Source organism: Equus caballus, chromosome 16, assembly GCF_041296265.1.
Source record: "Equus caballus isolate H_3958 breed thoroughbred chromosome 16, TB-T2T, whole genome shotgun sequence".
In the NCBI taxonomy this organism is placed as follows: Eukaryota; Metazoa; Chordata; class Mammalia; order Perissodactyla; family Equidae; genus Equus; species Equus caballus.
The window spans coordinates 50,424,480-50,447,005 of record NC_091699.1 but is presented as its reverse complement, the minus strand read 5'-3'; the positions used below and the strand labels follow the sequence as shown (position 1 = coordinate 50,447,005).

At 41.8% G+C, this 22,526-nt stretch overlaps 1 protein-coding gene across 50 annotated transcripts in view; it reads right to left on the bottom strand.

Moving 5' to 3' along the window:
- MAP4 (microtubule associated protein 4) overlaps positions 1–22,526 on the bottom strand; it is a 186,869-nt gene that overhangs the window by 23,517 nt on the left and 140,826 nt on the right. The gene's annotated exons all lie outside the window — the stretch shown is intronic.

Here is a 22,526-nt window from a genome sequence, read left to right as displayed (position 1 = left end):
ATGATGAAACAAAACAAGACTAACAATTTTGATAGGGGAAAATGGGGCACAAAACTAGGGAGGATAGGAGGCTTTATTTTAAAACTTTTCGTTTTGAAACAAGTATAGATTTACAGGAAATTGCAATGAAATGTACAGAGAGGTCCCATGTAACCTTTCAGCCAGCCTCCCCAGTGTCAATATCTTGCATAACTATAGTACGCCATCAAAACCAGGGTACCAATATTGGTAAAATCCACAGAGCTTGTTTAGATAGTTCCAGTTTTACAGGCACTCATTTGTGTGTGTGTGTGCAAGTACGCAAATACGCAGTTCTGTGCAATTTTATCATGTGTAGCTTTATGTAACCACTACTAATAATCAAAGCACAAAAATGTTCCATCACCACAGGGCTCTCTCATGTTACCCTTTTATAGCCACTCCACCTCCCTTCCCTTTCCAATCCCTAAATCTCTGGCAACTACTAATCTGCTCTCCATCTCTATAATATTATTTCAAGAATATTACATAAACAGAAGCATACAGTATGTTACCTTTTGAGCCTGGCTTCTTTCACCTAGCATCACGCTTTTGAGAGGCATCGTGTTGCTGCATGTATCATTAGTTAGTTCCTTTTAGTTGTGGAGAAGTATTCCATGGTTTGGCTGTGCCAGTTTAATCTTTCACCTACTGTAGGACATTTTGGTTGTTTCCAGTTGTTCACTACTATGAATAAAGGTGATATGAACATGTATTTACAGGATTTTGAGTAAAATAGTTTCACTGTTAGCATATGGAAATGCAATTGATTCTTATTTGTTGATAGTATATCCTATGACCTTGCTGACCTCACTTATTCTAGGATTTTTTGGGGGTAGATTCCTTGGAATTTTCTATATAGACAATCACGTCACCTACAAACAACAGATTTATTTCTTCCTAAGCTGTATTCCTTTCTTTTCCTTTTCTTGCTTTATTTTGTCAACTAGAACTTTCAGTACTACGTTAAATAAGAGCAATGGCAGCAGGCATAATTCCTTGTTCCTGATTTAGGGTGAAAGCATTTAGTCTTTCACTATTAACTATGATTTTAGCTGTAAGATTTTTTGTAGATGCTCGTTATCCAGCTGAGGAAATTCTCTCTATTCTTTGATGAGAGTTTTATCATGAATGGGTGGTGGATTTTGTTAAATGCGTTTTCTGTGTTTATGATTCTTCTTCTTTAGACTGCTCATACGGATTACACTGATTTTTGATTACTGAACCAGCCTTGCATATCTGGAATAAATTTCACTTGGCTGTTGTGTAGAATTATTTTCATATATTGCTGGATGTGATTTGTTAATATTTTGTTAAGAATTTTTGCATCTAAGTTCATGAGAGAGATTAGTCTGTAGTTTGTTTTGTACTGTCTGTCTGGTTTTGGTATCAGAATAATACTGACTTTCTAAAATGAGCAAGGAAGTGTTCCCTCCTCGTTTCCGAAAAAGAATGTGTAAAATTGATGCTATTCTTTAAATGTATGGTAAAATTCTCCAGTGAAACCATCAGAAGCTTTTTAATTAAAAATTCAATTTTGTTAATGGTTATTCAGGTTTGTTATTTCATCTTGGCTGAGTTTCGGTAATCTGTGGTTTTTAAGGAATTGGTCCATTTCTTCCAAATTGTCGAATTTGTGAGTGAAAAGGTGCTCCTAGTATTACCTTATTTTTGTTTTAATGGCTGTAGTGATAGCCCCTGTTCCTGCATTGGTGGTTTGTGTCTTGTCTCTTTTTATCTTTTTCAGTTTTGTTAAAGGTTTATCAATCCTATCTTTTTTTTTAAGAACGCGCTTTTGGTTTAGTACATTTTCTTTGTTGTTTTCCTGTTCATAACTTAACTGATTTCTGCTTGCTTTGGATTTATCTCGTTGTTCTTTTTCTAGCTTCTTGATGTAGCAACTTCGATTATTAATTTGAGACATTTTCTCTTTTCTAATATAAGCACTCAATGCCATAAATCTAAGAATGTCATTATTTTCCCTTTATTTCTGAAGGAATATTTACCAGACAAAGCATTTGTAGTTGACTGTTTTCTTTTCTTTTTTTTTTTGAGGAAGATTAGTCCATCTGCCACTAATCCTCCTCTTTTTGCTGAGGAAGACTGGCCCTGAGCTAACATCCATGTCCATTTTCCTCTACTTTACATGTGGGACACCTGCCACAGCATGGCTTGACAAGGGGTGTGTAGGTCTGCACCCAGGATCCAAATCGGTGAACCTTGGGCCACTGAAGTGGAACATGCACACTTAACCACTGCACGACTGGGCTGGTCCTGTTCTTATTTTTTAGCCCACAAAAAAAAATGTGCCACTTCCTTCTGCCCTCCCTGGTTTCTGATAAGAATCACACTATCATTTGAATTGCTGTTCCCCAATAGATAATGCATAATTTCTCCCCGGCTGTTTTTAAGATTTTTTGTCTTTAGTTTACAGAAGTTTAATTATGATATATCTTAGCATAGATTTCCTTGGGTTTTCCTATTTGAAGTTCGTTCAGTTCATGAATCTGTAGGTTTATGTCTTTTGATAAATTTGGGAAGTTTTCAGTTATTATTTCTTCAAATAGTTTTTCAGTCTCACATTCTTTCTCATCTTCTGGGATTCCAATATATAAATCTTTTGTAATTGACACAGAAGCCTCTGAGGAGCTGTAATTTTTTTTTCTGTCTTTCTCTCTGTTGTTCAGACTGAATAAATTCTATTGATTTGTTCCCAAGTTCACTGATTCTCTTCTTTGACATCCCCAAACTACTACTGAGCCCATTGGACACTTTTTTTTTTGAGGAAGATTAGCCCTGAGCTAACATCTGCCACCAATCCTCCTCTTTTTGCTGAGGAAGACTGGCCCTGAGCTGACATCCATGCTCAGCTTCCTCTATTTTATATGTGGGACACCTGCCACAGCATGGCTTGACAAGCGGTGCATAGGTCTGCAGCTGAGAGCTGAACAAGTGAACCAGTGCCACCGACATGGAGCGCACAAACTTAACCACTGCACCATCAGGCTGGCCCCAGACACATTTTTTATTTTGATTATTGTATCTTTCCTATCTATAATTTTTTTTATATAACTTCTACTTTGCTGAGATTTTCTAATTTTTCACTTGTTTCAAGAGAATTCGTGGGCCAGCCCCATGGCCAAGTGGTTAAGTTCATGCACTCTACTTTGGCGGTCCACGATTTCACCGGTTCGGATCCTGGGTGCGGACATGGCACTGCTTGTCAGGCCACGCTGAGGTGGCATCCCACATGCCACACCTCGAAGGACCCACAACTAAAATATACAACTATGTACTAGGGGGCTTTGGGGAGAAAAAGCAGGACAAAAAAAAAGATTGGCAACAGTTGTTAGCTCACGTGCCAATCTTACAAAAAAAAAAGAGAGAGAATTCATAATTTCTTGTTCAAGCAATTTTATGATGGCTGCTTTAAAATCCTAATTTCGTATTTTACTAGGTAATCACTGTTTAAATTTAGTGTGAAGGTTCTGGCTGTAGTTTCAATGACAATTTAGTTTCCAGAGCCCTTGCAATGCAATTCTGGCCTGCTATGTTCTTCTGGCTCCATGAGGCTGTCACTCAATTCCTGCTGGTAGTGCCTGCAAGGGCTGAAGGCACTTCCCTGGGCCAGGTGGTTTTACTAGGTGGGGGTTGACTGACGCTGGACCCATGAAATGCAGACAGTTTCTCTTGGCCTGTTTTCTGGCTGCCCAGTGCTGGTTCCTGTTCAATCTCTGTTGATACTGCTGGGAGCAGGAAGCACCTACCTGGCCTTCTGCTACTGGAGAGAAGGGTGTAGGAGGAAATCTACCTCAGTCCCCTTCTGCTACTGGGTAGAAGACTGGACGACTTCAGGCCTATAGATGCCAGCGGTGCTATCACCTGGTGGGGGACAGAGGATGGGTTTCCCTGCCAGCGTGGGTGGCTCATACTGCGTTGGTGCCAGTGTGGGTGGATCACGCCTGCAGCTGCTGCTAGGTGTGAAATGGGCAACGGGTGGGCTCTCGTGAGCTCTGCTGACACTGTACCAGCACGAGAATCCAGTCCTGTACCGCTACTACTGATTATGGGTAGAAAAACAGGGCTTACTAGTAGGTCTTTACTGGGCTTCCCTTTTCGTGGTCTTTTAGCACGAGAGAATTGGCTTTTCTTTCTTTTTTCTTTTCCTTTTGTTTCCCGATCTATGCCTGTTGGTGACTCCAGCTTGCAGGTACTCTCCAGTGCCCAGATTGGGATACAATGGGAGATTAAAAAGAAAACCCAGGGAACTCACTACACTGTCCTGCTTCAAGTCCTAACATTCCTACACAGTCTGCCCTCTCCTTTCCACACTTCAGATTCTTTTTATGATCGCTGAATTCCTTCCAGAGTATTTAGCTGTATTTATAGGAGAGAAGCAGGAAAACTGAATCATCATCATCTTGTCTTGGTAGGAAAATTTCTAATGCACATAGCATTTTTGTACTTTTTAAATTTAATTATTATTATTTTTTTTTAGGAAGATTAGCCCTGAGCTAACTACTGTCAATCCTCCTCTTTTTGCTGAGGAAGACTGGCCCTGAGCTAACATCCATGCCCATCTCCCTCCACTTTATACGTGGGATGCCTACCACAGCATGGCTTGCCAAGCGGTGCCATGTCCGCACCCGAGATTCGAAATAGCGAACCCTGGGCCACCAAGAAGTGGGACATGTGAACTTAACTGCTGTGCCACCAGGCTGGCCCCACATTTTTGTACTTTTTGATGTTTGAAACCATATGTATTTTTAGTCAAAAGTTGGATTTTTTTTAGTTTTAAAAATATAAAGAAATAAAAAAGCCCACCACACAAGGTTGGTAATGTCTTTGTTCTATAGCAAGCTGAAAGAATACCTTACCAAATGTGTGACTTACTGCCACTGGCCCCAGACCACTATGAACCTTCTTCAACAGGCACAGGATTTGTCAATAAACAACATGAACACTTCACTAAGTCTTACTGCCTCTGACAAAGGCATGCAACATTTCAACCTGCACAAGTAAGTGTGACTCACCTGACCCATGCATAAGCAGAAACTGCTGTCTCCCTCCCAGATAGTGCTTCTCACCAAGACCCTCCTCCTTTGCCTCAGAGGTATACCAACCAATTGCTAATGACCATCACCAAAATGTCCCCACAGTTTCGCAAAAGACCGTTCAAAACAGAATTCATAACTGCTCCACAAAACTGCTCCCTCCTGCTGGATCTTTCCATTATTTGTACTACTATGTGTTGTGAAACTCAGGCTCAAAAATCACAGCATCACCTTCAACTCCCCTCTCTCTTGCAGCTTCAACATCCAGTTTTCAAATACAGTTGATTTCGCCTCTGTTATATTTCCCCTATCATGTCCTCGATATTTCACCTGCTACGACTTCCTGAATCAAACTATCATCACAGGATGTTCTGCATTCAATCCTCTGTCTTCTAGTTCATCTTAGCTACTCAGAACAGGTAAGTCTTCCCAAAGCCGACTTTGGGCCACTTCATTTATTGTCATAGGAAGTCACCACAATTTTTTGAATAAGGGAGTAAGGTTTAAACATCTTAAGGGGGTATTTGAAGCTAGGGTTCCAAACAACTTTCTAGATTTGTTCTTCCGTTATTTCTTGCCACATATGTACAGATGGCAATCCAATGTCCTGTGCAGACCAGAGTCACAAAGGAAGCAGAAAGTAAGAGATGGCAGAGAAAAAAGTCTCCAGAAGGGAAAGGAATGGAGACACATGTTTAAGGAGGAGCCGAGGTCCTGAGACACACAATCGCTGCAGCACTTCCTGCAACTGGATTCCTAGTCAATAAATACCTTTTTTAAAATTTGAGTTCCTGCATTTCCATTCTTTGAAATTAAATGATCTTTAACAGAGTGTTCTATAAACACTCGCCATTGTTCTTCTAACTAATGTGAGATGTCTAGGATTCACCTTTTTTTTTTTTGCATCCCTTTGCCTGGAAGCCTTTCCCTCTGCATTGTTAGGCATCCTAGGCTTCCAAGACCACCCCCTCTAAAAAGTTGCCGTGATTCACAACCCTCTCACCCCCTCTCCACCCTAACTGAGGCATAAGTTGCTTGAGGATAACGACAATATCCAGTGCCTAAATAGGGAGTGGCGTATGGTAGGCATATTGAATAAATGAATCTTCATATAATTTTATCTACATAGCATTTAGCAGAGTCAGTATTCAAACATTTATTAGGTGAATGGATCAGTGAGGTTTGCCAGTCATTTGAAATTTTTTTCTACCAGCATAAACGTGTTAGTGTGCACTAGGATAAACTTTTTCTGAAATAAACAAAAGTCTTCACTCCTTAGCACCTCCAAGGTGTATGGCACTGATTGGGCACCTGAAGGTCAGTAAAAAGGTGACACAATCTTATCCATGAGGAGCTTACAGTTCTGCCACAGCTAGAAACAAGCAACAGCATAGAATACCTGAGTTCTTGTCATCTTGGAGTCATAAGAAATCATAGAGGAAACACGAAGCTTCTTTGCCGATCTCCATTAAAAAAAAAACCTGTCAGTCTTCAAGGGTCCTTTCCACTTACACTTCCCTTAGAAAATACCCATTTCTAACTTTAAGAGAAAATGAGTGGAAAAATTTCATTAAAATGTACTGAGAGGAATAAATAATTCCTCTCAGGAAAAGAGGTTATTTTGTTACAAACAACACATGATTTAAATTCCCATTGATTAGCTTGTGAATCATGGTCCTTTGTGCTCAAACTGGACTCACCACCAACAATAAGATCCATGGGGGGATGGGGGATGGGGAGGAGAAGAAAGGGCTGGGAAGAAAGACACAGAAGGCAGCCACAAAGACTGCAACATTTAGCTGTTTATTAAGTACAAGTCTCTCCTTCTCTCTCCTCTTTCCCTTTCTTCCCCTTCTCCCCACAAATCCTCCCAACACACGTACAGAAAGAGAAAACTAGAAGCGAGATTTGGTCAAACATGAAGAACAGAAAAGAATATTAAATAGTCAGCTTTAAAAGGCGCTTTTTCAGCTTAAACAAAAGTAAAACGTTCTCAAGAGCAAAATGGAAAACAGAGCTTGCATCCAGACCGTGCAACTTAATGAGTGGAGGTTAGTGCTGATAAACCTATTGTAAATCTACACAGTGACAGATTTTCAAGCAGGGAAATCAATCAGTTGTGATTGGATGATTTAGGGCTCAGGAATCATCTGGCTCAAACCAACAGGGAGCCGAGGGTTGGGAGGATGGGGGATGGGGTGGGCAGGGTGACATGAGGTCATGAAAGGGGTTCTATTTCTTATGTCCACCACCCTCCGACCCCATCCCACCCCCAACTCAATCAGCCACATCCTCAGTCTACACTGTCTGCCACGCTAGCAGACGTTCAGGTTGACCCAGCCAGATTCACTTTGTTCACTTTCTTGCCTCCCTCCCAGCAACCTTCTGATGCAAGGGAATTAAGCTTTCCTCAGGCAGGCAGACTCCAGCAGTAACAAGCGGCCTAACACTCGTGCCGCTAATCTGTCACTTTGGTTCCTTCCTTGCTGTCTGCTTGTTCCCCATGGAGGCAAAATTTAGAAACATACCATCACGTGGGGTCTCTTCACACAGGAACGATGGAGTGTTCTGGGTTGCAATGACCTCAATTTCTTTCTTCCCTGCTAGAGCTGTCTGTCCTGGCTGTTTCTCACCTCCCTGGCAGACTTGGGAGCACAAATCTGTTCTTGTTTCACGAATATCTTCTTGTCCTTTTCCCTTGCTACTTACTTCAGGAGGCTGCTCCAGCTTACCATGGAGATGTGCCTTAGCAGTGCCCAGCTCCTTCTTCCCAGAGCTGCTGCTGCTGCTGCTGCTGTTGCTGAAGTGGGTCAATTCGTCTCTCTTCTTGGCCACTGGTTCCTCGCAGATAAAAGGAGGTACCTCTTCAGCAGACAGGATGGGCAGTTCCCCAGGGTTCAATACGAAGCTAGCTGTCTGTTCCTCAGCCACTGTCACGGAGCGCTTCATGGCAGGAGCCCCCAATTTCCTGGGCATGGGACTCGGCACTGGGCTACTGGTAAGAGGCAGCAGGCCAGAAGAAATCTCTTCTCGGGCAGGGAGCTGAGGATACTTATCTGCAAGGTTGACAGCTGGGGGAACTGAGAGGTGAGAACATTCAGACAGAGCCCGGCGCATTGCCTTTTTCTGCTGGGGGCCTTGGTCAAGCGAAGCCCCCTCCTCAGCAGAACTCAACTTCTCCAACTCCTTATCATGGTCTCTGATATGAGAGCTGGCATTCAAATATTCCTGGGTGAACTCCACCATAGTGATTGGTGGAATGGTAGTGGGTGAATGCTCAATAGTAGGGGCTGGGTGGGCTACAGCCACTGGCGGTGAGGACTCACATTCAAGCTGCCCAAAGTTATCACTTACCACCCCAATCACCTGGCAGCCAGGGGTGATGCCATTCTCCTTTCCTGGAATTGCTTCCCTTGAGCCCTGAGAGCCTTGAACCACTGGATGAAAGTTGGGGTTCCAAACACTGGTTTCCTGCTCCTTCACATAACAAGTAGAGATGTCAGCAGCCCCAGGGAAATCCAGATCTGGCTGGCTCTTCGTCTCTGGCCCATTCTTCCCTGCCACCATCCCCTGAACTACAGTGGCTTTGTTTTCGTCTGGCCCCTCTCTGGGTCCCAAATGGAACTCAGCTGTCTTCTGGTGTACTGAGTTCCCCTCTGAGGGATGGCAGGTTTCTGAAATCACATACCTGCTCTCAAGGTGACCCGAGGTTGCTTGATAGTCCTTGTCCTGCACTTCAATGCTGAGCTCTTTGTCTAGCTTCCCCTCAAAGCGGCAGAGCTTATTCTGCTCCAGGAAGCTGGCATTCTTCACGAGCCTGTCTTTTAGCTGCCCGTCCATGCTGACATTCAGCCCGATTTCATTCAGTTTGCCCTCTGTTCTCTGCCACTCAAATCCAGCTTGACTGATTTCTTTTGGGGAGTCCATTCGGCACTCTTCAGGCTTGCCCTTACAGAGCTGCCCGTAAGCGGCAGTGCGAGAGGCTGGCTGCCTGTCTGAGAGCGACATCGTCTCTCCCACTGCTCTCCCCCCTCTAGCTCCTGGAGCTCTAACACCACCTACGATCACACAGAGCTGGCAGTGACATCACACCAAGTCCCCAGTATTCACAACAAAACCCATCTTTCCCCCAATGTTCCTCTCTCCTCACGTGGTTAGGTGCTTAATTTATTTACTAGCATGAAAGAAAGAAAGAATGAACGAAACAGAAAGAGAAAGGAAGGAACCTGCTACTCTGCACAATCAAATGCCACTGTTAAACTGGAAACATAATTTCCTGTTAACTAGCACTCTGTTTAGATCTGCACATTAAAACATGGTTTGGTGCCAATCTGGGTACTGAGGATAGTAATTATTCTGGCTTTCACTGATATAGATACACGTTATACCCACACATTCACTTATCTGACACTATGCCCACACTTCCACACTCACCCACTCAAAAAACTGTTTTAAAAATAAGCAAGACTCATTTGCCAATCCTCAGCCATAAAAAGAATAACGATTCCAGAAAATTGCTCAAAATTTCACTTTAAAAAAAAGACCCTAATGTATTATCAAAATTGGAGGCATTCATTTCTCAAAGGATGAGTGCGTCTGCTGTCATAGCAACTTATCAAATTCACTTGAAAACTGACTTGAGTGGAGTCCCCCAAGCCCAGTGAGAGCTTCGTCTGTAGCTCTGCATTGTGGAAGAGTTTAATAAAGGGTTCATTTAAAGATTTCAGCGATCAGGGCTTTGGGGACAGGGACCCCAGGTATAAGACATTTGTGTGACAACACATCCCTCGTACTTTTACTCCTGCCCTGCTCTCACTTGGTTCCTTGAACAAACTGGGTCTCTCCCTCCCGCACCAGCCCTGCTCTTTCCAGCCTACTGATCGCTTAGTTGCCATGTGAACACACTGGGGCAGCTTTCTTCCTCTGACCTCTGAAACTTTGGGAATCCATCAATCTGTGACTTGAGGTCTTATCTACCCATCAGAGCTCACTGCCCCTACTTAATTCAGCATGGTCCTTTCCTGCACTGGACTTTGAGCTTACAAACTGTACATTCAGGACTGAAGGATCTATAGAAGAAAATTCTCCAAAAAAAAAAAAGTTACACTGAAAAGTTAGGCTATACTTGACCTTGAACAAGCTGATTTTTATTGCCTCACCTGTAAGTCACCATCATGTACTAATATAGAATACTGTGAAATATTCTATCAAGATTACATGGGGGGCCGGCCCATTGGTACAGTGGTTACGTGCGCACGTTCCGCTTCGGCAGCCTGGGGTTCACCAGTTCAGATCCTTGGTGCGGACATGGCACTGCTTGGCAAGCCATGCTGTGTAGGTGTCCCACATATAAAGTAGAGGAAGATGGGCAGATGTTAGCTCAGGGCTGATCTTCCTCAAAAAAAAAAAAGACTACATGAGATGTCTTTGTCCAAGATGAGGAATAGTCAGGTTGGAGTTTTTTAAAGCCATTTGCCATCAACTGCAATGATTTGATTATAGTTTTCAAATAAAGCTTTTAGAAACAAAGGGCAAGTTAAGATTGTTCCACCTTTGGTCTATAAAGTGTGACGAGATTACCAAGGCCCAGCTCAGGAAAGTTTCCTTAACTGGAACCTCTGTCCCCAAGCACTCACCTTTTCTACTATACATACCACTCACATAATTTACTCAAGTCCCCAACTAGAGTGCAGGAACCAACCTTGTATGTCTTTTCATTAACTTCAATACGTAATACGGTGCTACATTCATGGTCAAGAGTGGCAGTGTTACACTGCTGAAAAAAAAGTGAATTTCCATTTAAACTCTGTCCTGAACACAAACTGAGTCTCTCCTTCCTCTTGATCTTAAGTAGTTTAGTAGCAATACATGTCAAAGCACAATAATAGGTTCATTGGCAAGGAATCAGGGTCACCTTACTCTATGGCAAAGCTCTCACCAATGGGGGAAAAAAAAGAGGTTCGTGGGTTCAGAAAGTCTTGGTGATGAAATATGGTCAAATTTTGGCTTTCTTACCTTTTTTAAATACATATATTATAACTGAATAACATAATTAAATATGTACAATATATGTGAAAGTTATGAAAGTCTGATGGGGAGGGTGTTGTTGCAATGTAGTCACAAGGTGCCAGAGGCAAACTGTTAGAACACACCTTAGAAATCATATATGCCTCAACAACCCCACTCAAGCAAAACTAGTCACACTCCCCCAAAACACACACACACACACCCCCCACACCCTCAATTTACTGACATCTTCTATCTTTGGTTTGTGGGAAAAACAATTTGGCTTGGAGTCAGAAGACCAGGTTGTAAAATCTCTGCCACTTAATAGTTACGATTCTGAGCAATCATTTAACTGCTCCTAGCTTCAGTTTCTTCATCCATAAAATGAGGGGAATCTTTACGGCGCCTTCCAGTTTCACAGTTTAACATTCTTACGTCTCAATAAAAAGGTTGAAATGCACATTCAAGGAATCATGGGTCTACAGCCAAGTCCAACTCCAAGTGTGATTTTAACTTGGGGCTCCAGTAGCCAGGATGTTCAGTACACCCCAGCCCTCGCCATGCAAGGGTGCCACCTGTCGGCAGAGGCATGACTGAGGATGAAGTAGCATGTGTGAAGAAATCAGCAGTCTGAGTTGGCTGCCACATTCTGAAGGGGGAGAGAAAATCCTAGGTAAAGAACAAGCATGGACACTTGTTCCTCAGAGTCAAATGATTTTCAGTTCTAGCAAGCCTACCCAGACCCTCCCCACCAGTACCCAAAAAAACCTAAGGCAATGACTAAAATTGTAAGTTCCTGCTACCTTCAAATCTCACAGACCCTGCCCCAACGAGTCTATCCATAAATAGAAAACTGCAAAATGGGAGTCAGCCAAAAGACCAGGAGCAGAAGCAGGAACCAGTAGAACTCAGGTGGCCAGTCAAAAAGGAGTACAAATTCTGGACCATAGTTCATACTGTGGATCAGAAATGTGGTTAGCCTGAAGGAAGATAAAGATGAGGTCAGCATCTGGCTACTTCACCAAGCAGGAGTTACAAGGCTCAAGAGTTGGAGAGTTAGAAGAGGCAATCTGGGTGGGGGGTCAGCGGCCATGAAGTACAAGCCCAGATTAGAGGCAAGTGCCCAAGACACCATGTCAACTAGATGCTCGGGCATGCACATAAGCTTGGAGTCACCCAGGGGTCTGAGAACAAAAGGCATAGTAAGGGGACACCCACAGAATCCTTCCCTCAGGTAGGCGTGAAGTAATACACATAAAAAGCATTTAAAAAGGTAGCTAAAACACAGAATAGCTTGATTGATGACTGGATAAAGAAGATAGGGTGTGTGTGTGTGTGTATATACACAATGGAATACTACTCAGCTGTAAACAGGATAAAACCATCCCATTCACAACAACATGGATGGACCTTGAGGATATTATGTTAAGCAAAATAAGCCAGATAGAGAAAGACAAACTCTGTATGACTCCACTCATACGTGGAAGATAAACAAACACATAGACAAAGAGAACAGATTAGTGGTTACCAGGGGAAAGGGCGGAGGGGAGTGAGCACAAAGGGTGAAGTGGTGCACCTATAAGATGACTGACAAACAATAACATACAACTGAAATTTCACAAGGTTGTAAACTACCATAACTTCAATAAAAAAAAAAAGGTAGGTAAAAACAAACTACCAACTATAAGAAATACCATAAAAACCCTAATTTCAATAACTAATTAATGAACAAGAGCAAAAGAAAAGGTAGCTCTCAAAATTGGAGGAATTGCCTAAAAAAATAATATCCCGTTCTCCAAATCTCTTTTAGGACAAGGATCATTCCATAAAAACAGTACTGTAAGGACTCTGAAGTATGTAGTACTACAGTACAGAATCAGAATGCTAGACCTCCTCTGGGGCCGGCCCGTGGCGGGTGGTTGAGTTCGTGTGCTCTGCTTTGGCAGCCCAGGGTTTCGCGGGTTCAGATCCTGGATGCGGACATGGCACCGCTCATCAGGCCATGCTGAGGCGGCATCCCACATGCCACAACTAGAAGGACCCACAACTAAAAAAATATATGTAACTATGTACCAGGGGGCTTTGGGGAGAAAAGGGAAAAATAAAAATCTTTAAGAATGCTAGAGCTCCTCTAACTTAATCCTCTCATTTTACAGAAGAGCAAACGGGATCCAGAGGGCAAAAAATGAAATGGTTTGTCCAAGATCAAATGGTAAGTTAATGGAAAAGTCACACAGAAGATGCCTGGTCTCTGAATGCCAGTTTTCCCACACCACTGAGCAAAAATTAATCTTAGTCACTGGATGCCTCTCCTTTTAAATGTTTCTTTTTTTGCTCAGTTAAAAAAAGTACTTCAGGGGCCGGCCTGGTGGCACAGTGGTTAAGTTCGCACGTTCCACTCTCAGCAGCCCAGGGTTCACTGGTTCGGATCCCGGGTACGCACACGGCACCGCTTGGCAAAAAGCCATGCTGTGGTAGGCGTCCCATGTATAAAGTAGAGGAAGACAAGCATGGATGTTAGCTCAGGGCCAGTCTTCCTCAGCAAAAAGAGGAGGATTGGCAGCAGATGTTAGCTCAGGGCTAATCTTCCTCAAAACAAACAAAAAAAAGTCCTTCAAGTTTTCATTGCAATTTTAATTTACCTTTTTGTGATCAATTCAAAACTCCCAAATTAATGAACAGTGTGTACGCACATGTGTATATGTGTATGTGTTTGGGGGGACAAAAGCAAGTTTGAAATAAAGGAGAAAAAGAAGCAATGCATTTAGTTTTAGTGTCTATCTTAACCATGGTCTTATTTTGTTCTAATTATGCAAAGAATGAGGAAGGTGTGAGTAATTTATTCCTTAGAAATCTTCTGTTACTACTGTCCACTCTCAAGAGAACTTCGATTTACGTTAATGTCTTTTTACAGTGCCTCAGCCCTGTGAGCTTCCCTTCATGCTGCTTTTGAGTAGGCAGGCAGGTCCTCCTGCTTCACTAAGAAAAGGTGGAGATCCAGAGGTTTTTACAGAGGGGAGGGGACAGAATGGCTTATAGTATGATTACACTATTGCTTTGCAACACATACCAAGGAAGAGATCACATGGAACAGGAATTAATAGGTTTCTTCTTCTCCAAATGAGGTGAATGCTACCTGGATGGCAAACAATGGGGAAAACCTAGCACAGAATAATTAGTAAAATCTGAGGATAGCTCTGTCAGTGCTCTCTAGTCTAATTCAGAATTAGAGGCATAATCTCACTCAGCAATGCACATTCTGAGAGACAGCTGCAGCAAGGAACTCAAACTTGCCCAGCCACAGCAATATTTTATCAAGTTGATGGATGACAAACTTACATGAAGTCTTAAAGGCTGAGAATGCCTAGGTAAAAAGAAATGTACTTAAGAACCAGAAGACTTAAATTCTAGACAGTTGCCACTGGAATTCCTTGCCTCTAGGCTCTACTCTTATTCATTCAGAACTCACTTAAATGTTACCTCAGTGAAGTCTCCTAGGCCCCACTCCCAAAGTGACTTCTTCGTCTTTTTGCACTATACTTGCTCTAACTCTTCTTAGGACTCAGAAAGTGCACCATAATCTTTTATTCACATGCCTTTCCTGGGAGCTTCTACAAGGCAGGAATATGACCTGTCCATCTCTGCCACGCTGGTGCCCAGCATGGTATTTGACACACATTGAGTAGGCTCTCAAAAAAGTTCTGCTCAATGGAAGGATGGAGAGATTCCTTTTACACTGATTCTATATCATTTGACCTGATCCTTTCCATTATCAAACTTATCCAAAGAGGCACAATTTGGAACGTCCTTTGGGCTAAAGATTTTTAAGTTCCATTCTGTCTTGAGTCTGAGCAAAGTGCATGGATTCCCGTGTGTCTGGTCAGAAGGCAGTTTCTAAAGCTTTTTTATCAGACCACATAACGACATGTCAAGCCTCCAAGGGTGTTGGCACAGCCTGCAGGTCTCTCATCTCAGCAGATGTTTCTATATTGCCTTGTGCCTTGAGCTAGTACTCAACCTCTTCAGGGCCTTGGTTTTGATACGCTCTATAACTGGTTTCTCTGCATTCTTATCAGTTACCAAGGCAACCAAGAATCTTTCCAGATTGACCAAATGTTCCCTGCTATTGTCTCCAGGAAACAACTTCTAATAAATTATCATTAGAATGGCAGTCAATAATTCTGGTTATAATGATTGATGACATTCTTCACTAACAAATGCTGAAGGTTGGGAAGTTGCAATCCAGTTTCTTACCTGGAAGTAAACGATGTTTGTGTTTATATACCCATACATGTATGCAAAAACATTTCAAAACCATATTTTACTAAATTTCAGAAACATTTCTTAGTACATGTTTAACTCAAAATCATGCTTCTCCCTGATTAACTTTCACAAGTTGGGAAGCAAACAGATGAAAAAATTGAAGCTAACAATCTCATTTATGTGACCCTTGATAAAGATAATTTGTATACTATGCCCTACAAAATGGAGGCTGCCCCAGTAGGAGAACCCACACTACAAATCTAAACCTAAGTCAGCCTGTACTTTTAGGAAACATCTGTTAAGCAAACCTAATATACACCAGTCACAACCCTCCAACTCAGCTTTAGCTAGCTGACCTGACCCTAGAAAACAGGACCCGCTGGCCTTACAGGGAAATCCCTGCCCTCCTAGCCAACGATGCCCTGTGATGGTGCTGCCTCTTCGAACACTCTTTTTTTTAAAAAAGATTTAATTTTTCCTTTTTCTGCCCAAAGCCCTCCAGTACATAGTTGTGTATTTTTAGTTGTGGGTCCTTCTAGTTGTGGCATGTGGGATGCCACCTCAGCATGGCTTGACAAGTAGTGCCATGTCCGCACCCAGGATCCGAACCGGGGAAACCCTGGGCCACCGAAGTGGAGCGCGTGAACTTAACCACTTGGCCGTGGGGCCGGCCCCTCAAATGCTCTTTAAAACTCTCTCTTGCCTAAAATCCCTCAGGAAGAGTGCGCCCTGCTTGCGAGGCGCTGGACTCCCCCAATCCATGGATTATTTTCCCTTGAATAAAGGACACCAAACTAGTTACTAAACTGTATTATTTTTGTCATTTGACAACTTAAAGCATTAAAATGCTTATAGATGAAAAGCCCTTCAAAAAGTACATCTTGAAAATTCCAAGGCTTTGCTCATTTAAGCATGTATTGACCCTCCCATGGCCTCCGTGTAACAGAAAAGAGAATCATCAATATAAACTAAGTAAAAACACAATCTCCTCCCGCATAAAGTCTAAGATCCTCTGCTTATGGAGGCACACATGACTTCCGGGACCCAGTAAGAGCTTACCTTCTTTTCCTCAAGCTCATCTCAAAATGTTTCACAGAACTTCTTGCTTCCCAAACTTGACTCATACACTAGTCATACCAAACTGTTTGCTACTCAAACATTCCATGCACTTGTAACTTCACGATGCCTTTACACAATCTACCCCTAGAATGCTTTACTCTGCTTTGCTCTACAAACTCTTAGCCATGTTTCCAGACCCACTCAAATGTTACCTCCTCCATGAAGCCTTCTCTTGCTCTCCTAAGAGGACTGAAGTCACTTTCTGCTCTGTATTCCCATAGCATATAGCTCACATTTTTATTACAGAACTTCTCTCACTAGAGTAAAATTATCTGTGTATCTCCCCACTCTAGAATCCTTAAGTAGAGAATGTGCCTTATTAATCTACCCTTAGAATGTGGGAGTAGGGGCCGGCCCTGTGGCCGAGTGGTCAAGTTCGCGCACACTGCTTCAGCGGCCCAGGGTTTTGCCGGTTCAAATCCTGGGTGTGGACATGGCAACGCTCATCAGGCCATGCTGAGGCAGCGTCCTACATGCCACAACTAGAAGGACCCACAACTAAAAAAACACACAACCATGTACTGGGGGGATTTGGGGAGAAAAAGCAAGGGAAAAAAAGTGAGAATGGGGAGAAGAGAAAATGTAAATAAAATGGAAACCAGTTAAAAAAAAAAAGAATGAGGGAGTAATGTTACCCGGTGTCTGTTGAACGAATGAATGAATGAACTAAATATTAAAAACGCCAAGTCATGTTGAAAGTCCACTATTTGCAGAGCAAGAGGCAATGTTTATATGACAATTAGATCTTTGTCTAAACTTATACAAATTGCCATCATTTTAAAAACTAAATAATTTCAGAGCCAGCCCTGGTGGTCCAGTGGCTAAGATTTGGCACTCTTACGACTATGGCCCAGGTTCGTTTCCCAGTCGTGGAAAGGATACACAAGCATGCAGTGAAGCTTTAAAAAGAAAAAAAACCAACAAATTCAATCTGCTCACAGCTGAGATGATCTGCTTCAACGTCACAGGTGAAAATAGGCATGGAAGGCCTCTTCACTGTCCACTTCCCACTTTAAAGAAGCAAATATATCTGCAACACCAAAACTCAGAAGCTAAGTTGTTTATATTTGTTTTGTGAATCCTCCAATGCTATTGTCAGTCAGAGGGTAAAAGTGACTGGTGAGGGAGTGTGAGGCAAAGAACTTCCTTTTAAAGCAGAATAACCAATATTTGCTGGATTCATTTCAAAGAATATTTAGATGAGCTGGCTCAAATAAGAGGATTAGCAGCACAGGACTGTTTGAGAGTTAAAAGAGTTTAAGACAGTACTGAGCCTATAGTAAGTTTTAATAAATGGTAGCCATTTTTAGTTGCATGACATATAGAATTTCCCAATAAATTTCATTAATATACAGCTAGTAAGAAGAAGAAAAATAAAAAGTCAGCCTGGGTGGTCCAGTGGTTAAGATTCGGCGCTCTTACTACCACTAATGGGGTTCATTTCCCAGTCAGGGAACCACACCACCCATCTGTCTGTTATTAGACTGTGGTCGCTGCGTATTGTTGTAATGCTGAAAGCTATGCCACCAGTGTTTCAAATACCAGCAGGGTCACCTGTGGTAGACAGATTTCAGCAGAGCTTCCAACTAAGATAGCGTAGGAAGAAGGACCTGGCCACGCACTGCCGAAAAAATTGGCCATGAAAACCCTGTGAATAGCAATGGAGCACTCTGTCTCATAGAGCACTGGAAGATGAGAGGATGGTGCAAAAAGACCATGCAGGGTTCAGCTCTGCTGTACACAGGGTCACTAGGAGCCAGAATCAACTCAACGGCACTAGCAACAAAAACAAAGAGGAAAAAAAGCCAGAGGATGAGAAGGTAAGTGGGAAGAAAGCAATAAGGAAAGGAGCGTCACAAATAGCACTACAGTTAAGAAAAGACATTACCAAAAGGATATTTCTCCCATTGTAAAATCATAGCAAGTTCTAAGATTACAAACGGGTTTTTCATCTGCTGAGCATATTTTATTTATGTGCAAGGGCCTTGAAACTGTTAGGATTTTGGGTTTACAAATTACTTAAAGTTTCACACCAAGAGAATTTCCCACTATAAACTGACATTCCCAGCTGTTAGAAGACAGTTGATGGGCTCAAGCAAACTAAAGAAAGAAATGAAGCCAAATAAAAATGAGACCAGGCTCTTGTTATGGCAAAGGGAAGGGCCTATCTATAGGAATCTGTGATAACTGTCCCACTCACAGAAAAACACGCCAAGTGCACTGACACTTACAAGGAACCAATGTGGAGCAGTGACACAGACTAGCATCCAATACGGAGCACCCTTTCAAACTTGCTCTTCCCTTCACAAAAAACACAGTCCCACAATAAGTCCTTTTCTAACAAGTTGAGCTCACATTTCCTGAAGTATCTTCCCTGCCTAGAATAATACATAATATGTGAAGAAACTTTCTGCTAAAATTCCCCTAAACTTGAGAGTGGAATGAAAAAATAACAGGAGAGGAAACCTTAAGCTGGAAGAGACTTAAGCAGTATACTTCCTTTTCCTACTTCCAAAGAGGGAGACTAGCAAAAGATAATTCATTCATAATTCAAAAAAATGTCATGAGGCATTATATATATGTAAAGCTCTATAATGGGTGTTAGGAAGTACATATGAATAAATCAAACACAGTCTCTGCCTGGAGAAGAAAACGCTAGACAGAGTCAAAATATGTTGTTGGACAAAAATACTCAACACAGAAGACATCAACTCACTCTAGGATAATCTATACATTTAATGAAATGTATGGTATACATTTTTGTATATGATTTCTTGTATACATGTATTTCTTGACATACATGATTTCAAGAAAAAGACTGACTGGATTTTTCCCCCCAAAACTATACAAGCCAATTCTCAAGTTTATATGTAATAATGAACAAGCAAGAATAGTCAGGAAACTTTGAAAAAATGTAACAGGGTGAGAGGTGGGGCTAGACCTATTAGATACTAAAGTATATAATTAAGCCACATTGTGTTACTGAAGCCTGAATGGAAAGACCAATGGATCAGAAAAGAAAGTCCAGAAATAGATTGAATACATACAGGAATTCAGAACATGACAAAGGTGGTGATTCAGTGGGAGGTAGATTATCTAAATAACAGTGGGAAGACTAAGTAATCTTACCTCACACACACACAGAGAAACAAATAAGCAAATTCTAGATTGACTGAAGATTCAAAATGTGAAAAATTAAAAATAGAAGAAAAAATATACTTTTTTTGCTGAGGAAGATTTGCTCTGAGCAAACATCTGTTGCCAATCTTCCTCTATATAGTATGTGGGTCACTGCCACAGCATGGCCACCGACAAGTGGTGTAGGTCTGCACCCAGGAACCAAACCTGGGCTGCTGGAGTGGAGCATGCTGAACTTAACCCCTAGGCCATGGGGTCAGCCCCGAAAAAATATTTTTATGAACTCAGAGTAGGGATGGCTTTTATAAACTTGATAATATACAAGGAAGTCATTAAATAAGTAAAACACAAAATAAATCTATGCCAAGAAATAATTTTTCACCTATTATATTAGCACACCTAACAAAAAACAAATATCACACCTGTGGAGAAAGTTCAGGGGAACAGGTATGGTCTATGCTGAGGGTGAGAGTATAGCTCTGGTACATCTCTGTGGCCCTATGGGGAACAATCTGGCAACACCTATCAAAATTACAAATACATGTTCTTCAAACCAGAGATTCTACCCTAGAGCCCCTTTTTATTATACAGATGTACTTGTTCAAGTATGACATTCTATATATCTTATGCACCTTGTTTCTAATAGAGAAAAACTGGAAAACACCTAAATGTCCATTAATAAAGAAGTGGTAAACTACATTAGGGTATATCCTTACAATGAAATACCATATAACCATTAAAAAGACTGAAGCCGCTTTCTTTGTACTGATTTGTAAAGATCTCTAAAATAATTAAGTTTACAAAGCAAGACACACATCAGTATGCATGATATGTCTCATTTATATAAAATCAGGAAATATATATGTTGTTACTTCCTTTTTGGGGGGAGGGGGGGTGAGAGAGCTTGGCCCTGAGCTAACATCTATTGCCAATCCTCTTTTTTCTTGAGGAAGATTGTTGCTGAGCTAACATCTGTGCCAATCTTCCTCTATTTTGTATGTGGGATGCTACCACAGCATGGCTTGATGAGCAGTATGTAGGTCTGCACCCAGGGTCTGAACTGGTAAACCCCAAGCCACCAAAGCAGAGCATGCGAACTTAACCACTATGCCACCGAGCCAGGCCCCACGTCATTACTCCTTTATACATAAATTGTCTGCAAGGATGCATAAGACACTGTTAACACTGGTTGCCTCTCGAGAGGGAAACTTCGATGGGGGTTAAGGGAGGGAGGCAGACTTACATTTTACTATGTACTCCTTTGTACCATGTGAATGTACTGACCGATTAAAAAATTAGTTAAAAAAAAAAGTTTAAAAAAAACTATTAAAGTATAGATTGTCCTTGGGGGGAAAGATGCGACGGAATTTAGAGAAGAAACAATAAATTTTGCCCAAAACCTATCATCCTCCCCTTAGCCACTCTGCCAAGACCACTCCTAATACACAGTCTGAGTGTGGCCTGGCCAAGGCAGGGGCCCGAAAGTTCTGTAGCATCTGCCTTGTTTCCTCAAGAATCAGAATAAACTCTCTTTTTACATTTCTTCAGAAATACTGAGCAAAAAGAGATGGCTAGATTTCAGAAAATTTACATGTTACCCTTTGTACCACTGCTGAAACTGAAGAACCGGTCTAGAAACTAAAACTAAAGAACTGCATAGAATGCTGGAAGTCTTAACGAAAGCTGGAAAGCCCTCTCCATATGACTCCATTTCTGCCTTGGCAATATGGTAGCTAATAGAAGGATGATAAAAACAGAAAAGATGACAATATCTTATGCAAATAACAACCTTTAGCATTCTCTACTCACATAGCACATATTCCTTACTGGGTACAAATTCATGCACAGCACAAGCTTTACCCAAAACAACAAGTCCACATCATGCAGAACAGCATCCCATGATGAAGCCTCTCCAAAAGCCTAACTGGCCACTAAGGCCAACTGGTGTTTTTTTATTTCTGGAGTTAGTAGCTGCATCATGCAAGCCGGGAAATAGTGATTAAGGAATAGCATCATTTGTAGGCTGTGAAAAGGCTCAAAGGCCAGAAAACATTTTCTGAAGGTTAGGCTCAGGGAAGCCATAATTAGATGTATACTTTTCAGGGGAAAAAAAAAAGCTAACATCTCTAAATCTTAAAGGAATCATCTTGTCAATCTCATTCTAATTACTTGACTGATTAGAGCCAAACAGGGTAAAATTATGAGGAATCCTACATAGGCAAGTTTTATAGACTTGCCCATGGATATAGACTATGTTTCATGGATACAGACTATGCCTAAAACTCTAACACACGTAAGTAACACCAGTCTGTAAGCAGCAGACTGGTCAAAGATGTGGCTGCATCACTGAGAGATCATTTCCCACTACTAGAAACACAAATAAGGTCTGTGCCTACCAATACTGGTCAGAGGCTACCGTTTCCTCATAAAGGGTAGACCATTTCTATTTGTAATCCAAAAGCAATTTGGGTATTTAGGCCCACCAGCACAAGCTATTCATATGTACTGACCAAAAAAATCCCCCATGCACACAGCTAGACACGATATGTTTCCTTCCTTCTGTGAATCTTTATACAAAATAATGATTCAAATTTGGCTATAAACTTTACAAATAAGAGGTACACTTCTTAAAAAAAATTAAGAATAGTGGATGGTGACAGGCCTTCTGCTAAAGGATTGTTGTTTGAAATTCAATTTCCCCTGAAACTCAAGGTTCAGTGCTAGGTAAAAAGGCATGCAACCAAGTCACCAGCCTCCTCAAGCTGGACACAAGGCATGCCTTGGCTGCAGAAAACACATAATTAGCAGTTATAAGTTTTCATGCCAACAAACCAACTGATTAACAAGGATGATTAGAGTCTGGATGGAACCAAAGCACAAGCTCTTTGCCTTTTTGATGCTGACTCAAAAGCCACAAGCACACACTTT